Genomic DNA, 10,538 nt, shown 5'->3' on the forward strand with positions numbered 1-10,538 from the left:
GTCCTGTCGACATCGATAGCCCGTTTTGTCCGCGCACGCTCGCCGGCCCGTTGATAAAAAGATTACACGTTGGCGTATACGAATCGCGCGTGATGTGAATATTAATGCGACCTCCCCCCTCTCTCCCCTCGCCCCCTGCCCCTTGCCTCCCGCCCCTCGTCCTGCCACCGATAGATTTTAATCGGTCGATGCCAGTGACGGCGTTGCGACACCGACTCTTCGATAGATTTAATTTTTATTTAATTGAAATTTAATTAACAAATATAATGTTAAAAATTAAATCTGCTATTACACATAGGATGAAATAGCGGTTGCACAAATGTCATTGTTTGACAATGACACAAACTATAAGAGACTGTTTCTTTTTGGTCAACGAACGTATCTTCTGATTTATTTTCATGGAACACAATAGATTTTATAAAAAATAACATTAAAATATAACGTAGTCAAGCAATGGGTTAAAAAGGGGCGTTAGTAGACACAGGGCAGGCTTTCCCAGATAAGACTAGCGCGACCTCCTCAAACAGATTAGCGAAAGTGCTGCCGATTTGAATATTTTTTATCTATGTAGTTTATTTTCAAATATTAATGCCGTTTGAGGCATTAAGAGCATTACCACCCTTGTTTTGGTTCGCGAATTTGCATGTTCGAGGGACAGCGGCCACGGTTTGCATGCGACGGATCAGCGACACGCATTACGACAATGTATTCGGCGACACGTAAATAAATAAAGATAAACATTATTGTGCTGTGGAATTTATTTGCTGAGTATATCCATATTATTGTTGCGTTATTTTCATATCGATAATCCATTTATTTACGGAAAGACCTTAAACATACATATATCCAATAAGTATCATTGAGGCAAGTGAAATAACTAAGAAGTAGGTAATAAACTTACTTAGGTATATAAATTAAACTCAAATTAGAACGGAGTCCACGTCTAAGTTCCTACATTTAAAGCTATTATTATAAAATTAATAGATTCTAAGCATTAACTAAAAGAGGAAACATAAATCCCGGTGATGTCTGATGAGCAACAAAAACAGCATTCAATAAGGTGAGCAAATGAAAATCCGGCTGAGACTGCTCGCTTAAAAAGATCAATAAAGAGCCAATATGAGGTCGTGCGGATATGTACGCGCAGTGCGATATATCTAGCGATAGTGGAGCGATGTCTGCCCATAATATTCTTTGGGGTGCATCTCATTTGGCTTAAGAACCTGCCTTTGTCAACAAAGTTGGGGGCGGACGGAAAAATCGATAGTGTCCGCAAACGACGGGCCTCCGATCAACGCAACTCTGTCTTATGTAATTCGTGTTTTAATTTTAAACAACGTCTTTCTTATACAGTATTAACTCTTTATAACGAAACTCAAGGGACTCAGCATTTTTTGTCGTTATAGAGAGTTATCGTTATATGGAGTGAACAAAAAAACAACCAAATTAACAAGATAACATAACATAAACAATAATACCGATAATAAATATTTACTGTCTACAAATATGAACACATTTCTTCGTAATAGAGAATGGCGTATCGCTATAAAGAGTGTTTCAATATGTGGGTTTTAACGCAAACCAACCAAGTTGGGCTCACTTCAACGTTACAGTGAGTTTATTGTTATAAAAGATAACGTTATAAAGAGTTCACACTGTATTTCATTAACTTGTAGATTTATAGCTTTTTGTCATATTTTGGCTAAGTCTTTTTAATGAGATAAGTATTGAAATTAAAACCTAGCCTGAAGCAAATAGATTTTCTGGCTAAAAGATGAAGGTATTTTACTCAAGGGTCAATTATTTGTTTGGATCAACGTGAGTAGTTGCGATAACCTACTCCGTTTCTTTTACAACACTTTCCATGAACATCATGCAATACATGTGTAATTTAGTTCAATATCAAAGTGCAAAATAATGCAAAAAAGTGTTAAAATTTACTTTATTCATATGATAGGTATTAACTCTATAACACGTGCTATAACAAGGTGTAAGAAGTTCTAACATACTAATACCTCTAATTGATATAACAGAGGAGTAAATGAAAAGTGATGGAGCGAGATAGGATCTCTGTCTGTGGAACATAATACCTGATGTGCGGAACAAAAACTTCGCACCGAACAATTAGCAACTCGTTCAAGAATATTAAACAACGATACGATGTTTTAGAGATCCGTCGTGCAGGAGACAAAACGTTTCACTTATTGAAATTTAAAAAAAAAAACCATATAAGCCAAATTTAGCTTATTAATTCACAATAGACCTCATATTATGTCTCTTTAATTCCTACAGTTTAGTCATTTCTAGAAAAAAAATTATGTTTTAACAAAATTACCAACAATTATTATAGTATTCTACGGAACCTTTATTTCGAAATACGTTGCACACTTGTCAATTTTCTTAATATCACATCTCGAGTATCCATAATGCTCAGTAATCACAGGTACGGCCGATGCTTATTTACATAAATGATTTATTTATAAACGAGCAACTGAGCGTTCAACTAACATTCAATTACACTCATACTTGTATTACTTATACTAACGATTTATCTACATTTTATTGTAATCACAGTTACAATGCTAATACGAGATGTTTATTATATTTGATTAAGTTAATGATTTACTATCTTTATGAATCTGACGTATTATTACTTAATGGTCTTACATTTTAATGCAAAATAATAAAACAATTTTAAATTTACAAAACGTATGTGCAACTAGAACTTATTGCTAAAAATCTATTGTAGTTGCAATTAAAATTGATTGATTTTTCGTGGCTTATGAAAGTTTATTTACAACAAAAAAAAAATTATTATAAAAAAGAATTGAAATATAATGAAAATTACGTTTTGTGCATTTCTCAGCAAATATAATAAAATAAGGAACGCGTCACATGAAAACTAATTTGATTCCTTCGAAAACGTCGCCTTCATATTAATATATGTAAATGAATTCAGGCGTTTTATTTGTACTTTGATCAGTTCTTAGGTTTAACGTCGATAGTGGAAACATTCATTAGGCCTGTACTGATACGTCAAGCGACGTCTTCAACACCTAAATGAATGTATAATTAATCATTACAAAAAACAAAACTGCATCGTTAATTTTCCTAAACTAGAAATTAATCAATTAATCTCAATTGTTTTTGACTATAATTGTTATTAATTATCTGTATTATTACTATTATTATTTTATAATTGTATACAAAATTGTATCTTTGGTTTGTATACACGAAGTCTATTAAGATTTCCAAAATAACGTAAACAAATTCTGGTAAGTTTTTTCAGAGCTGATAATTGGTATACATTTTAGTTTTAGGAGTTGCAATGGCTTCCAAACTCTTACTAGTGTAATTAATAAAACAGAAATAAGCAGTTGGCTCTGATTTTTTGGTAATTCACATTAACTTTAACTTAGCGCCTTCATTATGAAAATATACGAGAATAGTAAAACACAATACAGCCAGAATTCAAAACAGACGCCCGCTTGGTTTATTGCGTGGATATGTAAATTTTGTTCGGCGACACTACCCTTATAAAGGCCCTGTTGAATTGAAAATTTAGTCGAACGAGCGAGAGTAAAGCGGCATTCAGCCAGTGCGTCCACGTCTTTCAGCGATACCGCTGCTCCGGTGTTACCAGTGCTCGATTAAAAAAAAAGAATTAAAAACAAAATAAAACATCGAGTACTTGTAAAGTAGAAAACGTTAATCATGATTTATAGTGACGTTTGATAGATCACTACAGTGGAACGAAAAGGGAATTTTCCACGACACGATTGTTATTGCGGCGGGAAGCGATACACTGTGACGTGTCACGTGGTACTTCGATCTGTCAAAACGAGACAGAGAGGGGGGATGTGAGAGCGGGACGGAGATATCGCGTGCCTCCATCTGACGTGAGTAAACAGTGGCGTGCATTACAGATAAGATAAAAATATAAGTTACCTTTTTAATACGCGGCCATGTTATCAGACGTAAACGGCGAATGGTGTTTTTACGTAGCATTGTTTACGTGTACTTGCTTTCCATAAATTTACTTACATAAGTACCTCGCCATTGCCATGGTTCTTTTGTTTTCATTCAACATTTATTGTGTTGTTTTTTTTTATTTGATACAGAACACATGTTCGTGTCATATCAATTCAAATCGCTAGATTTTCTTAAGTTAACTGTTTTGAAATAGAAAGTCGACATTTTACAAATATTGTAAAGTGCATATGTTTTAATTAATGTTATTTACTATAAGGATAACCTTAATAGAGTTTTTTTTAAAACCTACCAAAAGGAATTAGTCTAACTTATTGGTTACACTTCACAATATTGTTAATATGTTATAGGTGTTTTAATATACGGCCTTTTTAATACGTATGAGAAATTTCAATAAAGCGAGGAATGCGTGAGGCAACGTCACCGTTGTACGAGCTCATCTGGCATCGGGAACGGTATTTAGGACGTCACACGGTACGTGACGCGACACGACACTTTTGTCCCCATACTGTACAGCCTGGATATACGTGGACATGGACCTGGAACGTATTATGTGTGTAAATGTACATTTGCTTATGAAGCAGTGAACAATTACAGTGTGTTTTGTTTGATAAGAATTGATTCTTTTTTAATAAACTAAGTACATTTTTAGCTACAAATCATTAGTTGAAAATTTCAAGCATTTCACTTTGCTTAATAACTATTTTACTCATTATAGGAATGATTATATCTACTTGATCAATTTAAAAGTGCAAGGTGTGGATAATTTGACTCGTTTTTTATATCAAAAAGGTGGTAAACAAACAAACGGCCACTTAAGTTCGCCTAAATAGAGAGGCGACCGTTGCCAGTAATTAGTAATTAGATATCCGCAAATGCAGATACTTTGCCTACCTTTGACCTACCTTAAACTACCTCGTATTATGTTTTTTTTTTTAAATTAACTTTCGCTTGATTTCTGAATACAGATTACATTTGAAATTTCCAGATTAAAAGGTAGATGTATTAAACCTGTTTAGTAATACTTGATATAGATAATATTTTCATTAAGTAAACTTAATTATCTCAGACTAGACGTCTTTATTAAGAAATGATAAAGCTCGCGCTCTCCGACCAGGGAAGGGTGAATGTACATAATGACTGAAAATTATCTGCGGGAGGGAGCCATCATTAACAGACTGTAGAAGATTTGATATTTCATTTCTATTTACTCCATAAATACTGAGCAATCATTTTGTTTTTATTTATTTCACTATGTTGCTTCTACATAATAAGTAACTGGAATATAAACGAAAATGTTATGTATCCTTTTAAGTTATTTTAATCAAGTTTGTTTTTAACTTTGTAAACATAATAATGTTTTAGCAATTTCTTTTTTATTAACTTATAATTAAGATTTAAAGTGAAAAATTCGTTTGTTCATTGTTTTTATTTTATTTTTAATATTTCATTTCACGAACCTTGAATGTAATTTACTTGATTTAAATATAATATAAAAACTAAAATATGTCATTAAAAGGTGTCCCTTTAGGCAAGGTTCCGAAGATACTGGCAGCGTTCCCCCTTTGAATGGCTAGACTAATTCTTTGTCCGAGGTAGCTGCCAGCTCTTCGGTCTCCTTTGATGTCGACTAATCTTTTTGCTGTTTCCTTAAAAAGCCTTCTAGCGCTAGGACCACACGGACCAAGGGTCTCTACACCGAATGGGACAAATTCATATTCGGAGCCTAGACCCCTATATTTCATTTGTACACAACAGTACGTAAAGTTATTTTATTGCACATAACAGACAACATATTTTGTTATTCCCATACCTATGACTAGACTTTATGTCTAGTCATAGGTATGGGAATAACAAAATAAGGAAAAAAAGGAAAAATCCTTAATTGCTTTTTGTTAATATCCCCACAAATTACTCCCTCCTATAGTCTTTAAATAAAATGTACACACTAATAAATAGATATTTTCATCGAGTTTTGTCTAAAAACAACTGAATAACACAAACAGTCACCGGCCGTTTGTTTTATCATGGGATATTGATAATTTGCAGCACGTGGCCGCGCCATAGGAACCGATGTTTTTTTAAACACGCCACCCGCCCTAGGCTAGAGATTTTCTTTTAAATTTCATCTCTACTATACACAGAATAAACACGATTTTACGCTTTATAGACACGATTAAACGGTTACTTTATTTCTACCTGAAGTAAATACAAAATAACAAGCGGTTATATTCAGAATATTATAGTACAGAAGGGACATTAATCGATCCTGAAAGTCTATATTGATACGAGTTGAATATTAATCTTGAAATGTATAGCTCATTCAGTACATTTTCCATATTTCATTTATGCTTGTTCGAGTATCGAGTATGCAACTCGTGCAAACATTTGTCAAACTAATATTAATCGATGTCTAAATCACCAGAAGAGAAGCAGATATGCCGTAGACTTTGTTTCAATACTGGAATATATGTTTAACATGTTCCAACATAAGTGCATTGGGGCGTAGTTACTAGTTACTATATTATATGCAATGTATTCGCGGCTCGAAGCGTTCACAAGTGCGGCAAGTCAACGTCACTCCCTCACAACTTCATTACACTACCCTCTCCGACACATTATTATGTAAATTCCAATTTAAAACCACTTGTTATCTAGTTAGCTACGAAAAATACCTACCGAGGAGACCCCAAATTAGCCGCGGGCTGTCCACTCGGCGTGCATAACCGATGCCGATTGACAAACGATGCGTTCGACTGTCAAATTTCTAGTTTTAACTGCGACATGGTGAAGAACAAAATTATTATGCACTTCACATACAAATTGCCGATGGATTTACTACCTTATAACAAATCTATTTAAGATGTATGATCCTTTTTGGTAGTGATAAATAGTTCGATGATATGTTTGCTTCGCTATAGGTGCGTAATGGGGGCCTTGTTATGGTAATGATAGCCTTGAGGCGCGACTTGCCGGGGGCTCTGCTGCCCCATGTGCAGTAAGAAGTACTCGATGATGGAGTGGTCATCGATTGACTTGTACAAAAGTCACTTTATAACTGTAATCAGTTTAAATTTTCTCACACACATTGCAATGATTTCAGAGCTGAGAATGCACTATTGTGCCTAGCATGAGACTACATTGGAAAGTTTAATAAGTGGTTGATAGAAGTGACAACATCGTTTCAGCCTATAGTCATCTGTTGCTATGCGTAGATCGTCTTAAAGATAGGTAGTCCATCACCGTTTTCCATATTTTTTGCACAAAAGTTTAAAAATAATGCGTGCCTGTTATTTCAAATATTGCATAATAATTTTGTAGTTATGAACTCATTTTAGTTTAAAAATATTTTTGTTTAAAAAAAAACACGCATCCTATTTTAAAAACTAATTTATTTAAGTAAGGAAAAATAAATTAAATTTTGACAAAAAAAACGACAAAAAGTTTTCTAGCAGAGCGTGGTTTCGATCCACGGACCTCTGGGTTATGGGCCCAGCACGCTTCCACTGCGCCACTCTGCTTCTTGCCGAAATTGTGAAATTGTGGATTGTATGGATTCATTTATTTTTTTGAACACAAATAACTTTTTTAAACAGCCGCGGAGTATTCATCAAATCGTGGTTAAATTGTATACCTATTTTAATCTCGTATAAAACTGCAATTTACTTACATTCCACAGAGATAAATGATAATATTTAAAAAGTAACCAACAACAATTCATTAATCATTATGTTACTATATTAATGTGCCACTAACAATACCCCGTAAACTACTTAAACTGCATAACAACAATTTCAAAAGTCCCTTGATAAATCCATTTAACAAACTACTTCCAGCAAGTGGTCTTCAATAATTGGGGGTACACTTAAAAACTTTCACAGAATACGAGGTCTCCGCAGTAACAATGTGACTGCCCCGAGGCAACTAATTCATGAACTATTGAACCTGTGAATAGTTAGTATGAATTTATAAGCCAATTCTATAAAACATCTGTCTACATTTATAGGATTTTAAAGTACGGACTCGATGTTTTAATCTCAACTGAAAGTATCAAGAAATTCTTTAGGACTAATCTTATAGACTACATTAGATACTTAATGAAAGTACCCTTTTTAATACCAATAGGTACAACCAAACTTTATCAACATCTATAGTGTCCTTAATATTTGATTTACTTTATATTTAAAATTTAAGTAACGAGTTCAATTGCAACATAACATCAATTTTACGACATCTATTGGCATATAAGCTCTATATATTCATATTTATTGGTCAATTCTTGTTATACCGGAGAAAATATTAATAACAAATAAGGGACCCCTGAGAAGAAATTAACAAATACGGCGTATCATTTCCTATGGTGTTAGGGTAAAGGTCCCAGTAATCGGCCCCGGCGCTAGCAACAATGGTCACCTCGGGGAGTCTGTGGACGTCAATAAAACGCTACAAAGACTCCCCGCAGTGCTCCGTACAGGGCTGACACACTCGCCTTCTTTATGGTATTAGAACGCTTAATCTTTCCTGGACTAGGGTGTCGGGTTTATTGCCTTTACTAATGCTCATTTGAGAGTGCCTTGCTTGAGTTAGCGTTGATTGTGTATAGGAATCAGATCAATTTGGAACTTTGAACTAGACTTACAAGGTACACTAAATATTTCTTGAAAGAAATTTAAAAACGATTTTATTTATTAACATAATTTGTAATGATAAGGTTAACAGCAATTAAGGAACTTAGTAGAAGACGTTGCTTGCATCTTAGATGCTAGTGATATTCAAAGGTCGGGTTTGAACATATAATTAAACATGGATAAGCGAAAAACCTTTGCAAGTGAGAATTCATGGCCGATCCCAACGGACGACCTCCATAAGCGAGAACCTCTGGTAAGAGAGAAAACTCTAAGAGCGAGAAAAATGTCGCAGCCCGTTGGATTCTGGCTTGTCCACGTTCAACAGTATATTACCACCACTTATGACCACAAATGGTAGAAATACTTCATAAAAAATAAATATGACCGCCAAACTTTCTTAAGTACATTTACAAACTACTCAAACAATAGCTTAATGTTACTTTTTATGTTGAGAAGTTGTTAGTATTGGGTCCATTTAGCAAATACTGACTTGTGTAAATAAATCATTCAGCAAACATGACGTAGGGTGACTGCGCTAAAAGGGAGCATTACTCTCGACTCATAAACCGAAATTAAAACTTTTCGATACATTGCTCGCTCACAATAAAACCATTCCGCTTCTGACTAAATACTTCACATTAAGGTGTCGTTAGTCAAATGACATTGCGTACGAACAAATCGCGACTTATTCTCTCTTTTCTGGTAATATAATTTATATTCTATCTCTAGCACATAAGGTTTAGTTTAGATGAACAATAAGAAGACATTAAGTTTATACGTCAAAGGGTGTGTAAAAAAATCTTTATGAATGGGGTTGTCGTGTGACGATGGTGTTGCCCTACTTTTATAAATTATTTCGACGATTTAACGAATTGTTTTATGACATTGTTTCATGTTCTCGTTATGTCCCGTGAATTGCCTTAAGTAAAGATTGAACTAGTGAAATAAATAATCACCATACGTCATGATAAATAACAGAAAAAGGAAAACAAAATCCATAAATAATATTTGGCCACAGACAAAAAGATGAAGTTCAATCAGGTAGTTGCATTCTGCTAAGTGTTAATTGTGTAAGTTTTAATTTTGCAAAGCAAATTAAGTCTCGAAAAGAGCACTTCGGGATGAATTACTAGATTTTTGTCTTTCGCATATTTGGCTTTTTCACGCTCTACATAGAGCTAGGTTTCGGATTCGATTAATATTCGTGTTTCGCATCAGAGAACTTTTTTCATATTTTAACTACCACAGTAATAAAATAAGACTTCTAAGCCATAATGTTATCAAAACATAATAACCTTTAGTGGCATATTTTATAGCAATGAAACATTGAATGGTTGAGGTTTACGTATTTAGGGAGTTTCGTCGCAGACTGTACCCTAGCCACTCCCCCCCATCAGTCATGTTACAATGATCGTCAAAAGGGACGCTTAACAAATGATACGACTCTGCTATTGTTCAAGCTTTTGTTATTTTGCTTTTGCTTTTTACATCCCACTTATTAAAATCATAACTTCAAACTTGATCTCTAAAGGAATTACATCTCTATGTTTGAGTGTGTTGAATTGAAAATTGCTTGACAATGTTGAGGTTCTTGCGATCTTGTGGATTGTATGATAGTGTAACATGTACGGCTAATAAGTCACATGTTTATAATTATTATTTTATTGCATGTGCTGAATGCACGCAGCGCACATTGGCGTCGGATGACGACGCCTTTGGTTTTCGCTTGCGGTGATTTGTTTTGGTTCTGTACCAACAATGAACTGCTAAATGATATGCTTCGATTACTTACGTCTCCTGTACAGAGAAGAAAGACAAAATAAATTTAGATTGGTTTTTGTTTAAAACACAACAATGGTAGAAGCCAGCTATATCAACAACTCTTGCACGAATGGGCTGGCACCACCGGAAGAATACCAC

At 34.4% G+C, this 10,538-nt stretch overlaps 1 non-coding gene across 1 annotated transcript; it reads right to left on the reverse strand.

Moving 5' to 3' along the window:
* Positions 1–7,439: 7,439 nt before the first annotated feature.
* On the reverse strand, positions 7,440–7,511 carry Trnam-cau. Its single transcript has one exon. It is a non-coding gene; the product is annotated as a tRNA-Met (tRNA).
* Between the last annotated feature and the right edge of the window lie 3,027 nt (positions 7,512–10,538).

The sequence above is a fragment of the Papilio machaon genome, chromosome 6 (assembly GCF_912999745.1).
Source record: "Papilio machaon chromosome 6, ilPapMach1.1, whole genome shotgun sequence".
In the NCBI taxonomy this organism is placed as follows: Eukaryota; Metazoa; Arthropoda; class Insecta; order Lepidoptera; family Papilionidae; genus Papilio; species Papilio machaon.